A 25,733-nucleotide genomic window follows, 5' to 3' on the forward strand; every position below is an offset into this window, starting at 1 on the left:
GTTTCATAAGTTTTTGGTCATTGCTTTTCTCCTATTACTGCATAAGGAATCCATAAGAAGTTGAATATTTGGTCATCACATCTCTAGATAACAACCCTTGAGCAATGTTTTACAAATATCAAAATTAACAATGACTCATCATAATTTTGAGAAATCTACACCACTGTATATGATATATCTCCTGGATTATCCTATAGGGAAATAGTGGTATATAAATTTCTGAACTTTCTGTTATTTTGAATATAAGAGACCCTACATGCAGGTCATTTACATTCAAAAATCAAAGTAAGGAGTTCCCGAAGAGAACTATTTCCCAAGTCATGTCAAAGATTAAGTATAACCTATGAGATGGCTTCTTTCTTTATAAAACATTGTAACTCTGTAGAGTCAAAGATAATAAATCTTACAGTGAAGGAATAAAAAAAACTTTTTCTGATAGATGAAAAGAAATATTGTCTATGATGTGCACAGACAGGGGCTTAAAACATCATCTAAGTCTAGGAACTTCCAAAATAGAAGATGAATAGAATTATCATCTACAAAGGCTTGTTAGTTAATATTTTTCTGTCTGACACTAAGGTGAATTTTCCGGGAGCAAGTTAGAGATTAGCATTGGCTACTGCTACATAGATCTTCTATAGTCGGCCTTGCTGCTCACCTAAAAATTTGATCTCGTGTGCTTGAATCTGCTTTGTTTAATGTTCCTTCTCTGTATATTGTGTTTATTTTTGTATCTGGAGTTTTCTCTCCAGGTCCCGCCAAGCCCCAGTAGTCTGACAGCCCACTTATAAAATAAACACACAGACTCTTACATTATTTAAACTGTTTAGCCTAATGGCTCAGGCTTCTTGCTAACTGTTCTTATATCTTAAATCAACCCATTTCTATTAATCTATAAGTTGCCACGTGGCTCCTGGCTTACCAGTATCATAACATCTTCTCATGGGGGTGGCTGGCAGTGTCTCTCTGACCTCAGCCTTCCTGTTCCCAGCATTCTCTTCTCTGCTTGTCCTGCCTACACTTCCTGCCTGGCTACTGGCCAATCAGTGTTTTATTTATACAGAGCAATATCCACAGCACTTCCCCTTTTCTTTTTTTTTTCCAAAAGGAAGGTTTTAACTTTCACATAGTAAAATTACATATAACAAAACAATTATCAAGCAAGAATTACAGTTACAATATTAAAGAAGATATCCTATCTATCTTATATTTGTGAGTCTAAGGTTTTATATCTAATTTATCTTTTATCATAACTGAGGAAATTCTAACTCTAGTCTTCAACTACATAAAAGACCGCAGAAGGATATAATATTACCTGAGAAATGGGAGAAGGACACAAGCAACTTTTGAGAGTCTTGCAAGAGTAGACAGAGACAGCTAGCAGCCTGGACAGTCATCCAAAGTTCCTTTGTAAAGTTGGAGCATATGTCTTCAGCCCACAGACCTAGAGTCTCTTAGTCACTTTTCTCTGTTTCCTATAGAATGTCTGGCAGTTTCCTCTGCAAAGCAGAAACCTGAAGGACCATTTCGCCAAGCAAAGTTCAGTGGTCACCTTCCTATGGGTCCTGCATGTCCAGTCAATCAAGCAGTCCAGACAAGAACAGTTTCTTGCCCAAATGGCTTCATTTGCCAAGAAGAAGATAAACTCCTTATAGAGTGTCTTTGATGCCCATCCTCCTCTCTCAAGTAAATTGGTGCTGCCAGAATCAGACATGTCTCATTGTCCAGACAGTCTAAATTTTTAAAAGATATTTTAAATGCCATATTCTGTAGGTCTTTGAAGTGTTTGAAGATTACCTGTCTATCTGAAATATATCTATGTATACCTAGAAAACTTAACTAACATGCTACAAGTTTGACTATCATAGAAGACTAATTAATAATCTGTATTTCTTAATTATCCATCACGATCTAAATGAGTTACATAAACATAATATTTCAAATGAGAATATATATATATATATATATATATATATATATAATAACAAAACTAACTTTAAACTTGTATCAATAAACTAAAATCCATAGCAATGTAAAACATTTCTAAACAAGTTGTTATTTTTTAAAAGTAGGTTCATTAATCTACACTTTCATCCTATCATATCTAAACTATCCCCTTTTCTTCTTTAGAAAGAGATTGCATTTATAATCAACCTGTTTGAAATAAAAATATTGGTTTTTCTCTGTCCCACACCAGAGGGCTCTTCTGATATGGGACAAAAGAATCTCTCAACCTTTTTTTTTTAGCAATATGTTTGGGTTTAACCAATTCCATCTCCAAAGACAGCTTGGTATATTTGGGAATTTGGGCGTAGCTTCTCTTACTACTTCCTGCTGGAGGGGGGCGCTGTATCTTATGGAGACACAAAGAAAATTTTAGGATTATGGGGTAGTCCGTGAGGGTGTATCATCTGAGCCAGTTGCCTTGAAACCATTCTGGATGTTGGATCATCTGGGCCATGGTGTCATCGGAGAACTTTCTGGGGGTCTTGGCTGGTCAAACCTGATGTATCTTAATCTGGAACAAATCCATAGCCTCTGGCTTTCTGTGGAAACAAAAGCAGAGCCTCCTTTTTAAAGCAACATATTTTTACATCTAAATTTTGAAGTCAAGGTACCTTTAAAATATACGTATTGGCTTAACTCAACAGCTTTTACAATCAATTTTTTTTTCTGCAGTTAAAAGTCCCAAAGGCAACACAATCCAGATTCTATGTGTAATATCCATCTTTACATGGCTTATTTTGTATACTACCTTTACTATCTCTTTAAAGACTTTATTTTTTAAAACTATGTATTTCTTTCTATAACTGTATATATCACTTTCTTTCCTCTTTCAAGCCTAGGTATATTTTACACACATTGTAAACTATTCCATTTGAATCTGTCTTATTGTGAACCTATTGCTTTAAACTGCAGCATTCTAAGACTAAAACAGCCACTGTGGCTGCTGGCTCCACCCACCTCAGCTTCCCAACATGGCAGTGGTACAGTTTACTGCCAGTTCTGGGCCTGGAGCCATGTGTACCATCAACTATCAGAAGCAGCTCTATCAAAGCAGCACATAGCCCAGAAACCTCTTTTTTTTTTTTTTACTAGCAAAGGCTAAATCTATCATGCCAGCAGTGTAATGTGTCACTTTCAGAGGCCTCATTCCCACCATATTGTTGGTCAAAGGCACACACCAGGAACCCCGCCATAGTAGCTCAAACCCACAGGCTGCTGTTAACTTGAGAGAGACAACTAGGAAGCTGTTTTTAGCTCCCTTTTAGAATCTTTTTCTCAGGTTTTAGGTGGAAACTCTATGTAGCTCGAGTTTTCCTGCCTGGCCCACAGTCAGGACAAATCTCTCTCACCCGCTAGTCCCACAGTCTCTCAGACCCGACCAAGTAAACACAGAGACTTATATTGGTTACAAACTGTATGGCTGTGGCAGGCTTCTTGCTAACTGTTCTTATAGCTTAAATTAATCCATTTCCATTAATCTATACCTTGCCACGTGGCTTGTGGCTTACCGGTACTTTACATCTTCCTTGTCCTGATGGCGGCTGGCAGTGTCTCTCTGCCTCAGCCTTCTACTTCCCAGCTTTATTCTCCTCCTTGTCCCGCCTATACTTCCTGCCTGGCCACGGGCCAATCAGTGATTTATTTATTGACCAATCAGCAAGACATTTGACATACAGACCATCCCACAGCAACTCGAGCCGTTGGGCACCATTTGTAGCTGGAGTTTTCTCTCCAGGTCCCACCAAGCCCCGGTAGTCCAACAGCCCACTTACAAAATAAACACAGATGCTTATATTATTTGAGACCCAACTTTGTTCCTTTTCCCTTTATCTTGTCTGGTATTCTCTGCTCCCCAGTGTCTATGCTAATCTGACATTAGGATATAAAATATTACTGTTTGGAAGACCAAGAATGTTAGCACTAAAATTCTAACGTCTACAAAGTTGAGCTTTGTGTTCGTGTATGTATGTGTGTGTATATACAAAGCAGGGGATGGTCATGGGTGTCATTTCTCAGTTTATGTCAACCATTTTCCTCTTTTCTTTCTTCATTCTTTTCTTTCTTTTCTTTTATTTGAGTCAGGTCTCTTACTGGCCTGGAATTCACCAAGTAAGCTAGCGCGGCTGACCAATGACACTCAGAGGTTCTTCTTTCTCTGTCTCCCTAATTCCGAATTTATTATCACACACCACCATGCCTAGCTGTTTGTTTTATTCTTTTACAGAGGTTCTAGGGATAAAATACTTTATCCAAGACAAATACTTTACCAACCAAGCCATATTCCCAAGTTCCTTATTCTTTATGTTGAACATATTCCCAATATTTTTGAAATAGGGTTTCATGTTGATCCTTTATTTTAACAAGAGAAGAGATCCCAGAAAGTGTGTCTTTCTCAAAGCCTTATAGAAGTACATTGTACAGTGAATGGAATTTCACAAAATGATTTCTCAGGTTTATATTTAGCCCTTCTCCTATTGATGAAATTTGTTGTCCAAGTGAATTAATCCCATTATAGCTATTTAAAGGAAAAAAATGAATTTTTTTCTCTTCTTGCCAGTGTTTAGAATATAAACACTCTAAACTGTATCCTAGAGACATAAAGCACTGTTCAAATAATGGAGCAAAATGAGATAAGTTAAATATGTGAGACTGTCAGAGAAATATTCTTTTCCATAACCATCTATTGATGTGTTATTTAAACTGTATCAAGTTGACAACAGATTTCAGGGAAGGCTGACTTAGAGGTCTGGGATAGAGTGAGGTACCATAAATGTCAACATAGTAAAGAGGCCTCCATGATATCTTAAATCAGTGGTTCTCAACATGTGGGTCATGACCATTTCACATTTGTTGCATACCAGGTATCCTGCATTTCAGATGTTTATATTATGATTCATAACATTATTAAAATTACAGTTACGAAGTAGCAACAAAATAATTTTATGGTAGGGGGTCACCACAACTTGAGGAAATGTATTAAAAGGTTACATCATTAGGAAAGTTGAGAACAACTACCTTAAATTATTAGCTACCTTCTGCATAAAAGTATCACTGAAAAATGCCGATGTATTGGTTGTAAGATGTTATGGGATAAGTTTTCTTCATCAGTCAGTTCTAGTTCAGAAAACTTACTACATATCTCCAACTTCTTGATGATGAGGAAATAGTAACTTACCTCCTTGCTAACAGAAAATAATCACAAAATATTTCATAGATAGTTGATAAATGGACTCTGGGCCATGGTTTATAACTGCAACTGTCAAGAAAGTACCTACACTTTCTAAATGCCTGAGAAATCATGCTCTAATCCAGCTATCTTGTTGAATACTCCAGTATTATGTTATCTATACACTGAAACAAAATACTGTTGTAGCAGATTGGGTTATTTTTCAGGAAATATGGACTTGCTCTCATTATAGAAGGAGTATGTCTGCCCATCCCAGTGATGTAGGACCTACTCATGTGATCCTAGCCAATAATATGCTGGCATATCTCTGCCATTTCAAGGTCAAGAGTAGGCTTTAGACTTGCATATTATTGTCTGCGCTATGGGAGATTTTGATCTCTTCCAATTTGATTAAAACATGCCCAAGTAGCTTTTTGTTCTATTTGTTCATCTCTAACAGACAAGTATACTGAGCATGATTCAAAATTAATGCCTAGATAATCCTAGTTAAAATTAGTTTATATCAGCTGGACTCCAGCTGAATCACAGATAATAAATTCTTCTTACTGTAAGCCATTGAGCTTTTGTGATTGTTGGTAGCAATAGCTGTCTAATACAATAAATATTACATACATGACTTCATTTGTTGCTTTGTAAAGTTTTGCTTGCTTTCTATCTGTATATACTTCACCTTTTTTTAGGGAGTAAAAACCCATGATTTAATTGTCTGTATAATGAAATGGGCTTAGATATGGATCACTTGGCTCTTTCTCTTCTTATCGCCTCCCAGTTCAAAATGTTTGCATCTCTTACTAGCCAGCATTCTCTTAGATCTGCAGTTAGGCTCAACACACTCCAGTCTCAGCACAACATTCTTTGTAGTTTTAGCCCTTTTGCAGGAAAATAGGCTTAGTTTGTCAAGCATAGCCACTGTGTTTCCTGTCATTACGCCACTTTCCCTGGGCATACAGAGAATCCTTGCCCTTCTTGTACTGTGGCACTTTGTGAAATTGGTGCTTGCCACATTTCTTGTAGAATGTCCGGCGGGTCTTAGGAATGTTCACCATATTTATGGGAGTGATATCAGCAAGGAAAGAAAGAAGCAAGGCCAGAAATGGAAGTTTATAATATACTTTGTTTTCTTAGCTAGATTAGAAGACACTAGTCTTTTATATTCTTTGATACTACCCCAGTCCACACCACTGGAAATACTGAGTGCATTCTGCTTACAGAAACTGATGTTTCCCTTCCACTGCACGTTAGAGTAGGTATTTACTGGGCCATTGCTAGTTCTTGGTGATAAATGCTACATTTCAGTGGCAATCTCCGAATATGTTTTAGAGGCACAGAGGCTAAACAACTCTACAGAATAACCAGAGGAATTGAACAAGCGGAGAATTCATCATTTGAGGGCAACGGTGGCATTTTATAACACTTTTCCATTCATGGTTGGAAAGCTTTCGCACATAACAGAACAGGCCATTTTTCCCCCTCATAGTAAAATTGCTGATTTCAGGAGCATAAGGTCTGAAAAAGTTTTCATAAAACAGTGCTTTTCCTCCCTTGTTTTTTTTCTCTATGAATCTGGTATTTAGTGCTGTTTCAAGTCTAAAGCTGATATATTGACTTTTATGTTTTTAAAAGAGGTATAAACAATAGAGGTTAGGTAGGCACATGACATTAATCTGTGATCAGTTCATTCTTTCCCATATATTTTCATGGAAACACACAGTCCTGGAGTTAATTCTGCCTTTGCTGGAGTAAGAAGGTCAAAGAAATAGGGCAGAGCTGTAGGAAGCCAAGGCTATGGCAAGCAAAAGATAAACAGGGAGAAAAGTAAGAAGAATCATTATTTGCTTAGAGGAGTTCTGTAGGCTACAGCAGGCAGGTAGGTGATCTAAAAACAGGGCTAGAAATACAGAGCACCAAATTAATCAAATATTGTCTGAGTGAGTTCCCTTCCTGAGACATAGTTTTTTTACTCATACCTCTCACCTCCCTCCCAGAAATCTAACTAACATTTCCATTAATTTGAATGGGGAAAGCAGGGATAAACTATAATTCCTTACTTTGATGGCTAATCTGATCTTTGTCATTGGTACGTAAAACATGAAGGAGTAATATATGTCATACACTTTGAGTGTTAGAAAAAAGTATCTAGTTTGCTTGTTTGAAGTGAGTACAGCTTACTCATCTAATGGAGGAACATTTTAACAATACCAAGTACTGAAACCAGAATTTTTGCTATGAGTTGGTAAGCATTTGGGGCATGAAAGATCATTTAAAACTATTTTAAACAAAAAGGTGATGAGATTTTACAAACTACCAAATTGTAGCTATCAATCAGTAGTGGCAGATGAGTGCTTAGCCACTCTATTGAAAAGATTAAATTAAATCTCTTTCTTGCCTTGAATATCTGAATCAATTTGACAGGACACTTAAAGCAATGGTTGCCTAAAGAACAAACTTGTCCTGCAGCAGGTGAATGGAGTCTTCCTACCAGGGAGAATTATTAACAGTAATTAATTATTTTCAAATTTAGGTCTCAACAATGACAAAGCTCTGGGAACATTTTATATAGTTTTTAATATGACATTTCCAGCCTTTAATATTTTGCCTGGATTTATTCCTTGAAAGCTTGCTGTGTAAAATCTGGATATGTTTGTCATTATGGAACCACTCATAGTTAAGATTTCTCTGAACTCATTAAAGAGAAAGATGGAGAAAATAAAATTTTTCTTTTGTAGAAGAACTCAATAATCTAGTACAGATTCTTCAAGGCTTAAAAGAAAAAAAAAACTAGAACAAATTCAAAGGATTTGGTTACAAAGGAATTTAGGTTACAGAGAGGCAATTTTTAGTTAATTAATTAATCAATGGGGGTAGAGCAACACAATGGCTAAGAGCCTCCTTATGTGGTGTAGTATAAGGAATATAAGACTCTTTGATATATTATAGTACATCAGGATTAATTAATGGGATTAGGTGAGAAAATATAAGTATCTGCATTTAGCATAACAAAATAAAAGGGCATACCCAAAAAGGCAGTGCCATAACCAAATGTTGATCAGTTTCTAATGCCCAACTTTCCTGTTTTCATAACAGCTCCACTGCCAGGGTAAAAGTTGAGTCTATTGTAGCTAGCATTACCTGTCGATGCTTGTAGAGGCATTGGGCCATGTGTTCACTTCAGCAATAGGTAGCCTATGGATATGTGGACCTCATTAATACCCCAGTGTTGTGCTTGTGATTGCAGGCTATAGGCTCTAGTTATGAAACAATTTGGTGATACTGGTGGCCACAAGTATGAAATATTAGGTGCAGTGATCTTGCTAGGATTCAGGCAAAGTACTGCAGTGCTTGGCCTTAAGTATGACATAAATGAAGCATCTGGGCCTACTGTGACATTGGGACCCCAGCCATAGGCTTGTGGGGATAGACTACAATCTCTCCTTTCTTGCTTCCTTCTGGACAATATACCAATGATGTATGGGCTATGACAGCCCTATGTTACTGAAATAGTGACTGTACAAACAGTAGACTTCTGGGAAATCTGGATCTGAATACCATCCAGTGCTGAAATAATGGAATTGACCACAGGCTTAGAAAAAAAACTCACCTGCTTATAATTTCTGAAAAAGACGTGCATTAACAATTTAGATTAGGGATTAGAAAAAATAATAATTTCTTCAATATCCATTTGTTGTCATATATCAACAAGCATCAAGAACTTTTAGGAAACCAAGACCTTACCTAGTACTCAAAATAAGGGTACAAGAACTGATGTGATAATGATCACTACAAAAAAAAAAAAAACCTCTCAAAGAATTTTAAGGATCTGCTTTTGAATCAAAGGCAAAGGAATATTTCAATAATTTAATAGAGAAACATAACAAAGAAGAGAAAACAAGCGGAAAATTGTTGAGTTTAAAGATACTCTGTTAAACTAAAACATGAAGGAAGATGTCAACATCAAAACAGATCAAATAGAAAGGAAAATCAGTGAGCTCAGAGGCAGGCTATTTCTTTGAAAATACACAGTTGTAAGAGAATAAAAAGAAAATAAACAAAGAGAAATGAATAAAACTTACAGAATTGTGGGCTACTATTAAAGAGAAAATATTAGGTTATTGTGATTCTATGAGGACTTCAGAATATCAGAGAGGTAGAAAACTTATTAAAAGAAATAACAAAACTTCCCAAACCTAGAGAAGGATATGAATATCCAGATATGGGAAGGTCAAGGGTCATCAGTCAAATTGAAAATAACAGAGTCTTCATTAAGACAGCTTACAATCAGTTTCTGACAGGTAAAAAATAAACAATAAACAATATTCTCAATGCTTCAAAAGAATATATACAAAAAATTAAAAGGTGTACCTTTTGCATGACAGTGAATTTATAGTTAAGGATGATGAAAGGGTCAACTCAGAAAAATAAAATGACAATTTTAAGTGTATACACACCTGATATAAGCACCCAATATATAGAATAAGTATTAATAAATCTAAAGGGCATAGGAACTCCAATGTAATAATTGAGCACTTCATTTATCATTTATTTTTTTAATAGCCCACATTAAGCAATGGACAGCTTGTTCAAACAGAAAATCAACAAGGAAACAACAGTCAAATGGGACCTTAACACGACAAATAGGGTGTTTGGCCATCCTATCACCAGAGTAGGTCAGTTTGGGCTTTCTCTCGACCATTGCCAGTAGTCTATTGCAGAGGTATCTTTGTGGATTTCTGTGGACCTCTCTAGCACTTTGCTTCTTCGTATTCTCATGTGGTCTTCATTTATCATGGTCTCTTATTCCTTGTTCTCCCTCTCTGTTCTTGATCCAGCTGGGATCTCCCGCTCCCCTAAGCTCTCTTCCCTTAACCCTTGCCCTTCATTTTCCCCACTCACATCCAGGCCCCAAGTGGAGCTCCAGGAGTCCAATTGGTGAGAAAGAGGAGGGTTTGTATGAGCAAGAATTGTTGAGACCAGGATTGGAAAAAGCACAGGGACAAATAGCCAAATGAATGGAAACACATGAACTATGAACCAATAGCTGAGGAGCCCCCAACTGGATCAGGCCCTCTGGATAAGTGAGACAGTTGATTAGCTTGATCTGTTTGGGAGGCATCCAGGCAGTGGGACTGGGACCTGTCCTCAGTGTATGAGCTGGCTGTTTGGAACCTGGGGCTTATACAGGGACACTTGGCTCAGCCTGGGAGGAGGGGACTGGACCTGCCTGGATTGAATCTACCAGGTTGAACTCAATCCCCAGGGAAGTCTTTGCCCTAGAGGAGATGGGAATGGAGGGTGGACTGGGGGGAAGGCGTGGGGTGGGTGGGAGGGGGGAGAACAAGGGAATCCGTGGCTGATATGTAAAATTAAATTAAATCATTAAAAAATGGGACCCTAAACCAAATGGACCTAAAAGAGATCTATGGACTATTCCATCTGGTAGCTCCTGAATATATATTTTAATTTTTCTCATCAACACATAGAATATTCCCTAGGATAGATGATATGAAGGACACAAAACAGGTTTGAACAAAAATTTAAAAATTAAAACCACACTCCTGATCCTAACATGATAAAGCTGGAAATCAATAACAGGAAAATTTGGAAATGATGTAAATACAATGGAAATTAGATAATTTACTTCAAAACAATAGACACAGGAAGAAATTAGAAAGGTAATTTTTTTTAATTTTGTGAAACAAATTCATATGGACAGCAATATACTGAAACCAAAGAGATACAGCAAAACAAAGGCCCTAGATTAGAACCGACTATAACATTTTCCTAAGCCAATAGCATTTCTCATTATATTTTAAATAAGTGTTTCTAAACTCACTAATAAGTGCAACTACAACCCTTCATTAAAGAAGCTTCTTTTTGCAATAGACTGAAGCTTCTACAGAGATCTACAATAGGCTACAATGCAAACAGTAAGTGACCATAGGGCGCTCAGCCCCAGTTGGCCCATCTATAATACAAGACCTACACCTAAGGCTTGGGGAGCATTGCAGAATAGGGCTGGAAATATGAGTAAGAAGAGAACCAGGGTGCCTGCTGCTGGATGGTGTCTTCTACACTTCACAGAGATGGTATGCCTGTCAAAGCTCAATAACAGTTGTCTAAAAAGACCAAAATAGTGCTTACATAAATTGACATGCAAAGATGGATAGGAGAAATTTCAGAGGGTCCCAAACTAGATAGTTACAGGTTAATGAGAGAAGGAATACTTTTTCACGATAAAAACTGAGCAAATTAAGCTTTGAAAAACTGCTTCTCAAGATAATAAAGGAAATTTGTAATAAGTCAATAATTAAGCTTATACTGAAAATGGAAAACAAACTTTGTAAGCACTGAAACAAAGGCAGTGCTTATGTTTGTAACAGGAGTGTTTTGTGTGTACAGGAGTGTTTTATGTGTACAGGAGTGTTTGTAACAAAGGCACTATAAAAAGGTGCTTGTGCTTTTCCAGGCAAATGCTGTATGTTAGGTTATCTAATCCCAAGGGGTCAACTGTAAACACAGATACATTAGAACAACACTAAATGTCATCAGTGTGTTTTATATATATATATATATATATATATATATATATATATATATATATGTGCATATGTGCATATGTGTGAGATTTGTGTGTGTGTTTGTGTGTGTGTGTGTAGAACAAAAATTATAAAAGTACAGGAGAGATCTTGAACATAAGAGGTAGTTAGGGGGCATGGAAGAAGTTGGAATAGTGAGAGAGATAGGTAGGAATGATGGAAATATAGTACTCAGGTATGAAATTCTCAAAAAATAATTTAAATTTAAAAAGGTAACTCATAGCAGTCATTACACACATCAATAAAGTACAAATGTACAACATATTACTACATCTCAAAGAACCAAAAAAACAAGGGCAAACCAAATCCATAGTTAGTACAAGGATGGAAATAATAAATCTCAGAGTTGAAATAAATATTGACTAAATAACACTATAAATGATAAATACAACCAAGAGTTTGTACCATGAAAACAAAATGCATAAGACCTTATGCAAATCAAGGAAAAAGAAAAAAATCTCAAATGAAATCACAGACAGAAAGGGAGATATTGAAGGAGAAAACAGATATAAAAAAAAAGCCCACTGGAAATCATTGTGAACAGATACACGGCAACAAATTTGACAACCTAGGAAAACATGGCAAATTTATAGACACAGGTATTTGCAGAGACTGGAGCAGGAGAATTAGAACCCATGAACAGACCTATCACAAGGAATGAGATCCATCAAACAGAAAACACCTCCACTAAATAAAAGCCCAGGAAAAGATGGTGTTGCTGGTGGATCCTACCAAATATTTAACGAACTGGCACAAATTCTCTTCAATTTATTCCACATTAGAAAAGATGTATAAATTTTTCAAACACATTACATGAGGCAGAATTATTTTCATGCCAAAACTTAATATGTTTTTCTAAGATGAATATACCCCTAGTATTATTGATCAACTTAGATGTAAAGATCTTCAACAACATAGAAGCCAATTGAGTCCAACAGCACATTTGAAGATTATTCACATTATTCACTGTGACTAAGACTGATTCATCTCAGGGATACTAAGGTAGGTCGGTACATAGAAATCCAAAGGAGTGATACACTGAATAATCAGAATGAAGGCTTAAGTCATATATATGGTCAACTCAATAGATAGAGAAAAAGTATTTCATAAATTCAACATTCTTTCATGATAAAAACTGATCAAATTCAGTTTTGAAAAATGCTTCTCAAGATAATAAAGGTAATTTGTAATAAGTCAATAGTTAAGCTTATACTGAAAATGGAAAATAAATTTTGTAAGCACTGTAACAAAGCAAGAATGCCCATTTTCACCACTTTTGTTCAATATAGTTGTGGAAGAGTTAGCCAGAGTCATTAGGTAAGAAAAATAAAGGGAACCGTAATTGGAGAAGAAATTGCCAGTTTGTTACTGTTTTCAGATGGCATGACCATATATATGGACAACTGCAAGTATTCCACTCAAATATATTTCAACCAATAAAAATGCAATAAATACACAAAACAAATATGTAATTATCTGTTATTGGTTGTGTTGTTATCTGTTAATATCAAATAATCCAACATAGAAATCAAGAAAATTTTTGGAGGTCTCCGTTGAGTCCCTTACCTAGAAGGTTGATGAGTCCTGCTGAAAAGGGAGAGGAAAGGTCATAGGAGTCAGAGGGCATGGACAACTCCAGGAGAACATGGCCTACTGAGTCAATTAAGCAGGACTCACATAGGCTCACAGATACTAACACAGGCAGAAGAGTCAGAGACAGAACTTTCTCATAGTGGGTTGCCATGTCCAGCCTTGAGATGAGGGCTTTTGCATTGACTTATTGTATCTTGTTTTGTCCTGTTCAACTGTCTTCTCTTTGGGGCCTGCTCATTTTTGAAGAGGAAACAGAGCAGGAGCAGATCTCGGGGAGATGGAAGTGGGGGATAGCTGGGAGAAGTGGAGGGAGGGGAATCTGTGGTCGGGAGGTATTGTGTGAGAGAATAATAGTTAATCAGAAATACAAATCTATGGTGATGAAATTTAAAACCAAAACATGTAGAAACACACCCTATGTTCATTGGCAGAAAGCATCAATATTGCTAAAATGTCAATCATATGCAAAGTGATCTACAAAGTAAATGCAAGTGTCTTAAAAAATTATATTCTTCACAGAACTAGAAATAAATGTGAAGATAACATAAAACCACAAAATCCTCAATAGCCAAAGCTTTCTGGATCAAAAAAGAGCAAGGCCATAGTTATTACATTACCTTTCTTCATAATATACTAACATTTTGCATAATATTCATTATATTGGCATAGAAACTCTTACGCAAACCAGTGGAGCACCATAGAGATGCTAAAAGTAAAACTAAGCATCATCTGTACCCAACTTTTTTTTTTTTTTTTTTTACAAAGTCGCCAAGGATGCACATTGCAGAAAGGACAATCTTTGATAAACGGTGTTGGGAAAACGGTACACTCACACAATGTAGAATGAAACTAGACATTATCTCTCACAATTTATAAAACTGACTCAAAATCATTTAAGGAGTTAAATACAAGCCGTGAAACTGCTACAAGAAAAGTTACAGGAAACATATTAGGGTTTATGATAGATAATGATCTCTTTTAGTTTATTTCCAAATCCAAATAAAAGCAAAATTTTAATGATGTTACTCCAAACTAGATTGCAGCTATACAGGAAAAAAGTCAAGAGTACACAGACCACCCAACGAACGTGAGAAAATACTTGCAACATACACATTTGATAAGGGGTTACTATATAGAATAAATAAGGAATTCCAAAACTTCAACTACAGGGACAAGAACAACCTGAATATAAAATAGGAAATAGCTGTAAATAGACATCTATAAAAAGAAGACATACAAATACCCGATGCATATATAAAATCTTCTCAACATCACTAACAATTATGTAAATATAAATCAAATACACAATGAGATATACCTCATTCTGGCTAGAAAGGCTATTGATATGAAAGGTATTACAATCTAGGCCTGTCAGAATGTAGAGAAGGATCCCTTCACTTTGTTAATAGGGATGTAAATTAGTCCAATCATTATAGCAAACACTGTAGAGGTTCCTGGGAAAGCGCAAGTGAAACTATTTGATGACTTATCAGCCCCACTCCCAGGAAATAAAATCAGCATGTTGAAGTGATTTCTGTCCCTCTATGTCCAATGCAACACTATTCCTAACATTCAAGAAATGGAAAAACTCTGTTGACCTACTGATAAGAAGAAAACAAAAAAGAAAATGTGGGGTGTGTGTGTGTGTGTGTGTGTGTGTGTGTGTGTGTGTGTGTGTGTGTGTGTGTGTGTGTGTGTGTATGTGTAATGGGATGCTGTTTAACCACAAATTAGAACAAAATCCTATTATTTGTTACAGTATACATGGTAGGGTAAATTAAGTCAGGCACAGTAAGACAAGTTTAACTTGATCACATATGTGGAACCTAAAGCAGCTGCTCTTACCAAAATTGAGAGTAGAATAGTGGTCAGTAAGTCCTAATGTGGAATTGCATAATAGGGTGACTATAGATTTTTTAAAAATATACGCTGTATATTTCAAGAAGTTTGAAAAAACATGTTGGAAGTGGAAGTTTTCAGCATAAATGGTAAGTGTTTGAGAAGACAACTATGTTTCAACCGAATTAAACATCATGCAATGTACAAGTGCATCAAAGCAATGCATGATGTCTTACTAATATGTATAATTTTTATATTATGTATCAAAAGCACAGAAATAAGAAACTAAAATCTTCCATGTTCTAGTCTATTTTATCTCTACATTCCACAGTAATTAGTTGGGGCTTTGAGGCATTGTTAAGAGTATAGATGTTTCAGGAAATTTTGTAGTCAATGAGCAATATTTGCCAGCTAACAAATCATGGCAAAGTTTGCACGAGATTGTTGGAAACCTCTGCCTCCAGAATCCTTTCAGTTTAGAGACGTGGAGCGCTTTCCTTGTCATTCCACTCATTAGTACAGGACATGTGAGTGTATCGAGAAGAAAAGCAAGAGCCACTTTCCTGCTCAAGAAGGAGGGGACGTCTAAAGAATGTTGGAAGTGGAGACATGATATGATTTTCCAACAAATCATTTACCTCACAGCTCTTCTTGGTATTTGGAAATTAATCTTGCACTCTCTCAAAATTCCCCATGAGTAGGTAAATGCAACAGAAATACAGACTTGGCAGAAAGCCGCCAGAGAGAATACACTGGTATGTCACAGAGCATTTCTAAATGAATGGGGGAGTCTTAAACTGCATATTTTACAACACATAGCAATTGCTCTGAATCTTGCCATTAACAGCCTGAGAATTAGTTTACAGATGGTAATCTCCGTTGAGCATTTATTTTTGTGTGGGAAGCATGGAGGAAGTGTAGTTTTCAATCCCCTCCCCCTAGTTTGCTGCTGAATAAGGCAGGCCTGGAGTCCTTCTGCACTGTGCAAGAGGTGCAACTGGAATTCATGAAACTGTATCTGACATTAATAATTCAGGGAATGTCTTGAACAGCCAAGTGTTTGGGAGAGGCTGAAATAAAATTCGAAAAGATCAAGTTGAAAGCTAAAATGTTGGAAATTCCCTTTGCTGTTTATAAAACTCCTGCAAGTCAGTAGGTTGCCATCAACATATTTGTGTTCAGATTCTAGCACCTATGTTGTCCTAAATCTAAGGCAATTACTTAATTTAAAACTCAATCAATAAAGTAATCTTCAAATTATAATGATTTCTTTTCACATTACAACCCCCTTTCACAGTCAGGGTTGCTGCATTTCTTTGCATTCTTTGAAACAGAACAGTGTATTACAGCATCATATGGTTCTGCCTGGGAATCAGGAAGAAAGAAAGATAAAAAAAGAGACTAAAATAGGCAGAAATAATTGTTCTCTCACCTTTGAACAGCAGAAGAGAGGGGAGATAAAGGACTCTGACTGGAGTCTGATCCCTTAATTTTGTGTTTTGTGTTTGGTCCACTTAAAACTCTTTCTAGTTTCATATTTTCTTCTCAGTAGTACTCCTTTCAAATCAGTACAAATTCAGGATATTGCTCAATTATGGGGAGGGAGCCAACTTAATGATGATACTGAAGGAATGAAACAGCTCAGGGAGGAGGGAAATAATGGCTTCAAGGAATTAAATACCTGCTGTCATTTCTCCTACTGTCAGATAATCCGTGTACAAATATTTAGATGTCGACTTGCTAATACACACCCCAGTCACAAACATTAATGACTGCCTCTCCCCACTCAATGTGAAAGCATTTGGTTTCCTGTGACTGAGAAAACTAATTCTACAGGGAAATTCCCTTAATAATAGCTGAGAAACACAGACAGCACTAATGATGGTTTAACATCGTAGAAAAATATCCAATAGCTCAATTTATATAGTGCTTGACATTCACCTGTACAAAGCCTAATGTAAGACATTTCCTTGGAGTAATTCATTCCTTGATAATTGTTTTTAAACATTAAAAAAGCCCATGTCACCTACCTTCTCAGATACTGAATGTCAGCATTTATATTTAAATTGATTTACTTTCTCTTTAGTCCTTGTGAAGATACAGAGTTATGGTTATCACTCATAAAGGTTTGATTTTTAAAAACTCTCAACACCAAATCACCTAGAGGTGCCTTTGCTTTCATTTATTCTGAATATCTGCCTGTTTTCATCGTGATTCCTGTTCTCTGTCTTTCCCCCACTTCTTTTATTCTGAATTCAGTTTTCATCTGATAACTTGAGAGTGCCTTAGAACTGCCATTCTCAACAAACCCATTTCTCAGTCTTCTTTGTTTTGTTCCCATTGCCATGAGAAGCTGATCCAAATGCCCTCTGCTCCATTTCTGTCTGGTTACTAGAGATTAGTTGTGTTTCTGGATTTCCTAAAAGGCACCCATACATATCTTCTGCAGATTCTGGTAATCCTCTTCTTTTCTGACTAGACTTCAACAGGAGTAACAGATGCTCCCAGTGTTGCTGGTGCTAGCTCACTATTCATTCACACACCCGCTCCCAGAAAAACAAAAAACAAAAAACAAAAACAACCCTGCACAAAGCTTTACAAACACAGGTACTTCCTCTTGCTAAACTCCCCTTAAAGTCACTAGGGTTCAGAGTGTCAGCCATTTTCTGCCAGCACTGTGACTGCTAAAAATTCTGCTTTGCATTATTTTCTTGCACCTTTGATGTCAGCCATTCTCACCTTGTCAATTCCCATCTTAGTAGAGAGATCCTAAGGTAACCTTTGCTAATCCTTGCCTTCTGGTGTTCATGCTCTTAAATGATCCTCTTCCTTTGAATATGGGTGGAACTTATTACTTGCTTCTATCTGACAAAATATGGTAAAGCTGATATAAATCTGAATCTAATGATTCTATCATTTTATACAAGACCCCATCTTGCTAGAAGTACCTCTGTCTCGTCCTCTCTCCACATTTTAATTAATCTCTTCCTGCTCTCTTTCCTTCATTTTAAAGAAGCAAATGACTACATTGGAACCTGCTATGTGAACTATATTATTTTCCACAGGAAAATAATTGTGAACTATGTGTAGGATCTGAGGTCTATGCCTCACAGGTACAAGAAACTGAATTTTTCCAACCATCTAGGTGATCTTAGAGGTGGATTTCTACTAAGATGGGCCCTCAGATTACAGATAGCACACAGGGCTGGAGAGATGGCTCAGCCGTTAAAGGCTAGGCTCACAACCAAAAATATAAGAGATAGAGCACACAGATTTTAATAATAGCACATGGGAACAAGAAATGAGTAACCTCAGTGTACCCATGCCTGGAATCTTGACCCCCCCAAAAAACAATGAAATATTTCATATGTGTTCTTTTGAGCTGCAATGTTGTAATTGTTGTAAAACAATAATGAGTAACTGATATATCATTCATTCTTCGAATATAAGGCAGTTGAATATTTCTACAGAAAAAAATCATGAGTGTTAACTGAAGCCACCTCTCATGTGTACACTACATGATTTGTCTTTTATAGAAGATTCCCAACACTTTTTTTAAACAAAAGATGTTCAAAATAGTTTTTTTCTGATTCTTGAGCCACCCCCTCATCTTCTTTCAGAGCAGTTTGAGAATCCACAAGGCAGAAAACACAATAATGGGATATTAATTTTGGCTACAGCAAGTAAGATAGAGTCTTTAAGTTTGAGGTGTATCATCTATGGGTTCAATTATCTTAGGCATTGTACATGACATTACTGCTACCAAATTAATTGATTAAATAATATGGACCCACATATGGAAACCTACTACAGTAGAGGTTTCTTATAATGTATATGTATATGAAAGAACTCTAAATGAAATTACCAAATAACTGAGAAGATAAATCCTCAACTAGACATCTCTTACCACCAAGTGAAACATCCAGTTCCAGGAATAGGTTACATCTGATTGAGTTGTTGGCTAACGAGGCCCCATGGAAACACATGGACAACTCAGGCTTTGACCAAAGCTATTGATTTCTCTCCACAAACTAATAGTATGGCCCTGTTGCTGAAGACAACTGTTATATATGTCATTGAACATGGAAAAGTTGAGTTGGAATCTACCTAGAGACTTCACCCTACTGACTAGTGTTCATGGTACTGGAAGGTAATCCGAACATTACCAGAGGAGGAAGATAAACACAAACGCTTTGGTCTACAATGTTGACATGCAATAATGGCACTAATGTTTTAGGAGTAACCAACCATTATCTGATTGTATTTAAGGCCCACTCCATGAGATAGAACCCATGCCTGTCACTGATCAGGTAGCCAAGAATCTGAGACTACTTAGGCCATGGACCTAGGGGGAAACCAACATCATTATTCTGCTAAAGGAACATAGCAATAAAATGACTCCTAATGACATTCTGCTATACGCATAAGTCAATGTCTTGCTCAGCCATTACCAGAGACTCTTCCTCTTTCAGTAGATGGGAACTAATTCAGAGATCCACAACTGGACTATGTGCAATGAGTGAAGGACCTTGAAACAGTCAGTCCTAAATGGGATGTCTTCATCAAATCTCTACATTCAGGCTTTAGGGAACTATGTGGAAGAGAAGGCAGAAAGATTGTAAGAGCCTGAGGGCATGGATGATACCAAAGAAACAGTGCTTTCCAAATACAAGAAGACTGATGCACAGGTGAACTCACAGAGACTGCGCAGATCCAAACCAGATGGGGTCCCAGTGCTGAGATGGGAGAGTAGACATGAGCTCTCATCCCATACCAAAAAGCTATCTCCAATTAACAACTGCTCACAAAAGAATAATTACTTCATCCAAAGGAGTCTCACAGGGTATACAAACAACACTAAGAGCAGGTCTCATGCCAAGCAGTAGATGGGTAACACAAAATGAACTCAAAGGTATTTTTGAGATTTTCTGTCTCAAATTTCTTTGGGCATTTTTTTTTAACCTTAGTGGTTTTTCTGTTTGTATAGTATGGTTTCTGATTTTGAGTTTTTATGGTGTGTGTGTGTGTGTGTGTGTGTGTGTGTGTGTGTGTGTGTGTGTATGTGTGTGTTCATTTCTTATGCTCTTATATATATTTTTTTCTATTTTTTAGTTAGTTTGTTCATTTTGTTTTATCCTTGTTTATTTGTCTTTTTTATTTGCCTGTTTGTTTTCTTAAGAGAGATAGAAAAAAGAAAGTATGGAGTTGGAAGGGTGGGGTGGATCTGGGAGGAGATGAGAGATGAGAGACCATGATCATAATACATTGTATTAAAATAACTTTATTTTCAATAAAAAAAATTTTAAAAATGTGGATCCAGGACTGTCTAGCATAGAAATTGACAAGGTAAGAATGGCAGGGAAACAAGGGTGTAAAACTTTTAGTGTAATGCAGAGTTTATATCAGTCACGATGCTGTAAGGGAACCACTGGCACTCTGAGCCCCAGTAACTTTAGAGAGTTTAGCAAAAAGAAGTACTTGTGCTTATAAGGCTTTTGGAGAGGTTTTGGGAAATCTTAAAAGAGTGAACAATGGTAACACTGGGAGCAACTGCTGCTCCTCTTTTCAGTCCAATCAGAAAGGAGAGAAAATGTTACTGGAATCTTGAGCCAGGTCTCAGTTGGTAGACAGAGGGCTTGCATAGGGCACACAAGGCCCTGGACTCAATCATCACACCACAAAAACCCTAAACCCCAAACAAATAAAGAAACACAACAAAAACCAATTGTAAACTATTCACTGTAGCATTTTGTCAATAATTTCTTTCTTGTTTTAGTTTCTTCTACCTTGGCATGTTTGCGTTCTTCTGCTACAAAACTACCTATATATAGTTTACTTCTTACTGTAATTTATTTAAATAATTGTTGTAATGATAACCACTTCTATCAGTATCCAACTTTCTTCTTCCTGGGATGCTGGAGGATTATATTTATCAGCTATAATATGGAAAAATGCCCTGGCTCTTAGAAGCATCATAAACCTGAAAGAAAACTCTAAGAATGACAGAAACTGTGTGGGACTTTGTGTAAGTGGGAAATAACTCTTTCTCATTTTAAATTATTGAATTTTTTTTTACCTTAAGTACTTGGACTGTCTTGGCTGATGCAGGGATTATTACTTAAACTTCTTTCATAATATTCTTTCTTCCATACTTTATTCATATTATTGTCAGTATTATTTATTCTTCATATTTCGTCATTATCTCTATGCCAAGCTTTCTAAAGTAACAAATTTGGGTGAACTCTTCAATGAGTTCCAATTTTGTGTTTTCAGTTGTTCAGTAGATATTCACTCACTAACATCCTTTTGAAACATGAAAATGCCACATGTACAAAACTATCCATCTGAACAATTTACATGTATTTCAGATTCAAGATGTTCAAAGCTTATCTCTAATCTTCTTTCTTCTATAGCATTTCATTCAGCATTTGATTTAGATTCCAGTCTTATCTCATTTTCCCATATTGTTTCCCCACTAAATCCTGTTGGGTTTGCCTCATAATAATTTATTCAAACTCCTCCTTCAATTTCATAATAACCTACCACTACTGTTCCCATTCAGAATTTCTTTTTCTTTGGCTAATGCAATAAACAATCTTATTAATTTTCTCATCACTGTAACAGAATAGCTGACAGAAACAACTTACAGTGGAAAGGATTTATTTTAGTTTGTGGTTTGCTGGGACATCAGTCCATCATATTGGAAAAGTCTTGGTGGCTGTGGTGGCTCTATCTTTGATAGAGAAAGTTTGCAGCATGGCTTGTTCACATCGTGACAGATCAGGAAGCAGAGAGAGTTTGGAAGAGAACCAAAGGCAGATATCAGTATTAAGGGCCACCTTTCCCCTGCCAGTGATGCACTTTTACAAGCTAGTCCACAGTCTCAAACATTCCATAACATCCTCCAACAGTGACATCATCTGGGGACCAAGTGATATTTTAGAGTCAAACTATACCAAGTTTCCAAGCAGCTTTCTTGTATCCTATCTTAATTCCTTCAAATCTTCCCCCACTTCAATCAGATGGCCAGGTTGTGGTTATACCCTTCTTTAGAGCACCTTGTTCTTTTCTCATGTTTCATAAGATAAAGTACAAGCTTAACATGGTAGGTAAGGCTTTCCATTAATATGCTCACCTGCCTTTATTTTGGTCTCCAGCTTCATACTGAGTTGTTTTACTCACAACTAACTTACACTAAAGGCTCTCACTAAACGTTTTAAAAGTGTCTCATTGTTTATACTAATATGTTCAAAATATTTTTTATCTTTGTATTGCCTATCCAGTGGAAAATGACCTTTTAACGTGGGCATTCAAGGTCCTCCACATCAATTCTGGAATTTCACCATTATGATAGGAAATTTAGTAAATAGTTCACATTAAGGATAAACAGGGCAAGAATTGATTAGGTGACTCATACTTCTGTACTTTCAAATTAATTTCAAAATGAATTAGGCTACAAGTGTTGACCAAGTGATCCCAACAGTACAAGGTACAATGAGTGTTGAGGCCTGGGAAATTTGCTGACACTACAATCATTTTTACACATATAACTCTCACCTATTTTGTGACAGACACCTTCACATTTAGTAGAGCAAGGCCTGGCAAGTTTAAGAAGCTCCCTGAAATTTTCAGAATTTGCAAAGATCAGAGGTAAATTTCAAAAGCAAATCTCACATATTTGCAAAGTACAGGTTCCTTCTAGACTCTTCACACTGGATATTACTTATGTAATAATCATATTCCATTCATATTGTCCTGTGGAGCCAATGCTCACATACTTTTTGAACTACCCATTTATTCCTCACAGAACTATCTGCAAAAGTAGAAATTATCCAAATTGTGTAGAACTGGAATCGCATGCCATATGTAGGTATTGAGTAACTATTCTGACTAAATGTTAACTAGTCTGACTAAAGAACTAAATTTCAACTCTATTTAAATTTAATTATATAATTTAGCCACATATATCTATGTTTAAGGAGACAAGCTTGTGTTTTTCTATTGTTTTAGTATCATGTTATTATTTGCTTCCTAAAAGGAGTTTAGAACCTTCTTCCGTTTTCTATTTTTTTTTTTTTTTTGGAATGATTTGAGTAGTATTGGTTTAATTTCTTCTTTGAAGTTCTGGTAGAACTCTATGGTAAATTAATTTGATACTGGGTGCTTTTAAATTGGGAAACCTTTTTATCACTGCTGCAATTTTATTGATGGTTATAGGTCTGCTTAAATAATTTAATTTATTTCTTTTTGGTTTAATCTTTGGTATATGGTATGCATTTAAAAATCCATTTTTTTGTTTTTCAGATATTCCAATTCTGAGAAATACAGCTTTTTTTAAATATTCATTTTGTATTAGTGGTGTGTGTGTGGTGTGCGTGTGTGTGTGTGTGTGTGTGTGTGTGTGTGTGTGTGTGTGTGTGTGTGTGTGTGTGTGAATATGAGTACATATGGCCATGGAGATCAGAGGCATTCGCTCTCCTGAAGATGGAGGTACAGGTAGTTGTGAGCTACCTGATATGGATGCTGGGAACTGACCTCTGGTATTCTGCAACAGAAGGAAATTCTCTTAACTACTGACTAAACTACCTCTGGAATAGAGGATATTTAAGGTATGTCCTTATGTTTTTCTGAATTTCTTTGGTGTCTATTTTAATGTCTCCATTTCCATCTCTAATTTTATTAATTTGAATGACCCCCTACCTCTGTTAAGTCCACTGAGGGTTTTTCAGCTTTTTTTTTATCCTTTTCAACAAACCATTTATTTGTTTCATTGATTGTTTATATTTTTGCCATTTCCATTTCATTAATTTCTGTCCTGATCATTTCTACCCATCTACTGCTTCTGGGTTTGGTTTGTTCTTGTTTTCATAAGGTCGTCAGGTGAATCATTAAGTTATTTATTTTAGTTATCTCAGATATTTTTTGATGTTAGCAGTTGGCTGGTACTGGTATACACTAGTTTAATTTTTAGCTTCATTAAGATTTGTTTCAGTAGGAAAAAGATAAGCATATATTTAAAACTATATTTTCATTCCAGTGGTACCATTTGGCATGATTTTGGTGCCCAGGAGATATTTAATAATACCTGGAGACATTATTGGTTGTCATATTGGGGAAACCTGCTACAAGCATCTGATAAGTAGAGACCAGGATGCTGCTAAATGCCCTATAATATGCAGGGCATTCTTGCTCCAACAAATAATATCAAGCCCAACATGTTGGTAGAGTACTGATTGAGAAATCTACTCCATTCCCTTTGAATAGATTTAGAATTCAGAAATTTAAGGACACACAGTGTAAGCAGGATAAGTGGTCTTCCCTGGGGAAAAGCATACCAATTGGTTATCCAACACCAAATGATCAGCCTTAAAAACATACATACATGTAACATTGTACAGACTGATCAGATTATGTTTAGATATTTAAGAATATATACATACATACATATATGTATGTAACAACAATTAATCTAAAAAGAAATCATGAATTTGAAAGAAAGCAAGGAATGGTATATGGGAAGGTCTGGAGGGAGAAAAGAGAAAGGGGAAATTATGTAATTATATTGTGATCTCAAAAATAAAAGAAATAATCAAAAGAATTTAAGGATAATGATGTCTCCATTTTTTGATGGAAGAAACTTAAAGACAATGGACCAACATAGTAAAAATCTATTCCATCCTTTAGTATTCTAGGATGAATCAACAATGTGAACTCCAGTCTAAAGAAGAATATCAACACTAGCCACAATAATCCCAGAGTAACGCTGATGAAAGGCACCCTTGAGGAGTTAATTGGTTGATGACTGATGATTTCCTTCTTTGCAATCTACACTCTAATAGTGACCTAAACATTATTGTTTAATTTATGTGGATGAATTGCAGAAATTGTTGTAAATGCTTTACTCGACTTTTTGATTACATTAAGTCCAAGAGGCCTGAAATCCATTCTGCATGTCAGAATTCCTTGGCAGGCTTCTTTACTTTTCAATTTTTTAAATATTTATTTTTAATAGACACATAGTAATTACACATATTTATGAGGTAAAATGTGATATATAGCTAGTATTTGCAAAGGAGGCAGGCTTCTGTAAATGGATCAATGCGATCTGTCATCTGGTTTTTATGGTATAATTTGTGCCACAAGTTGGACTATGTGCTGTAGAACTGTAGTTCATTTAATCCATAGTCACGTCCCCTTGTACTAATGCCTTTTAGTCTTCTCCTTCCCTTTTGAACCAAGATCACCTTAGGTCTCCTTACCAGCACAATGCTGATTCATTAGTGGCTCCTCTGGTTAAACGGTCCATCCTATTAGATTGCTGGGATTCTCAGAGCCATAAACCTTTGTTTACAGAAAGTCTTCATGATTGTTTCCTATAGGGACTCTCTGAGCATCATCCTGCTCATGTGATATGACCCTGGTCATCCCAGTCTCAGCCTTCTTGCTTACTGAGTGATCAGAGGATACTTTTAGTCTACTTCCTTTAGAGTCAGAGGTGCGTAGGAACTCTTAGA

At 36.3% G+C, this 25,733-nt stretch overlaps 1 pseudogene; it reads right to left on the minus strand.

Annotated features, from left to right (window-relative positions):
• Positions 1–5,918: 5,918 nt before the first annotated feature.
• On the minus strand, positions 5,919–6,240 carry LOC128114139 (60S ribosomal protein L36a-like; annotated as a pseudogene).
• Between the last annotated feature and the right edge of the window lie 19,493 nt (positions 6,241–25,733).

The sequence above is a fragment of the Peromyscus californicus genome, unplaced genomic scaffold (genome assembly GCF_007827085.1).
Source record: "Peromyscus californicus insignis strain IS unplaced genomic scaffold, ASM782708v3 Scaffold_10__1_contigs__length_136768540, whole genome shotgun sequence".
Classification (NCBI taxonomy): domain Eukaryota; kingdom Metazoa; phylum Chordata; class Mammalia; order Rodentia; family Cricetidae; genus Peromyscus; species Peromyscus californicus.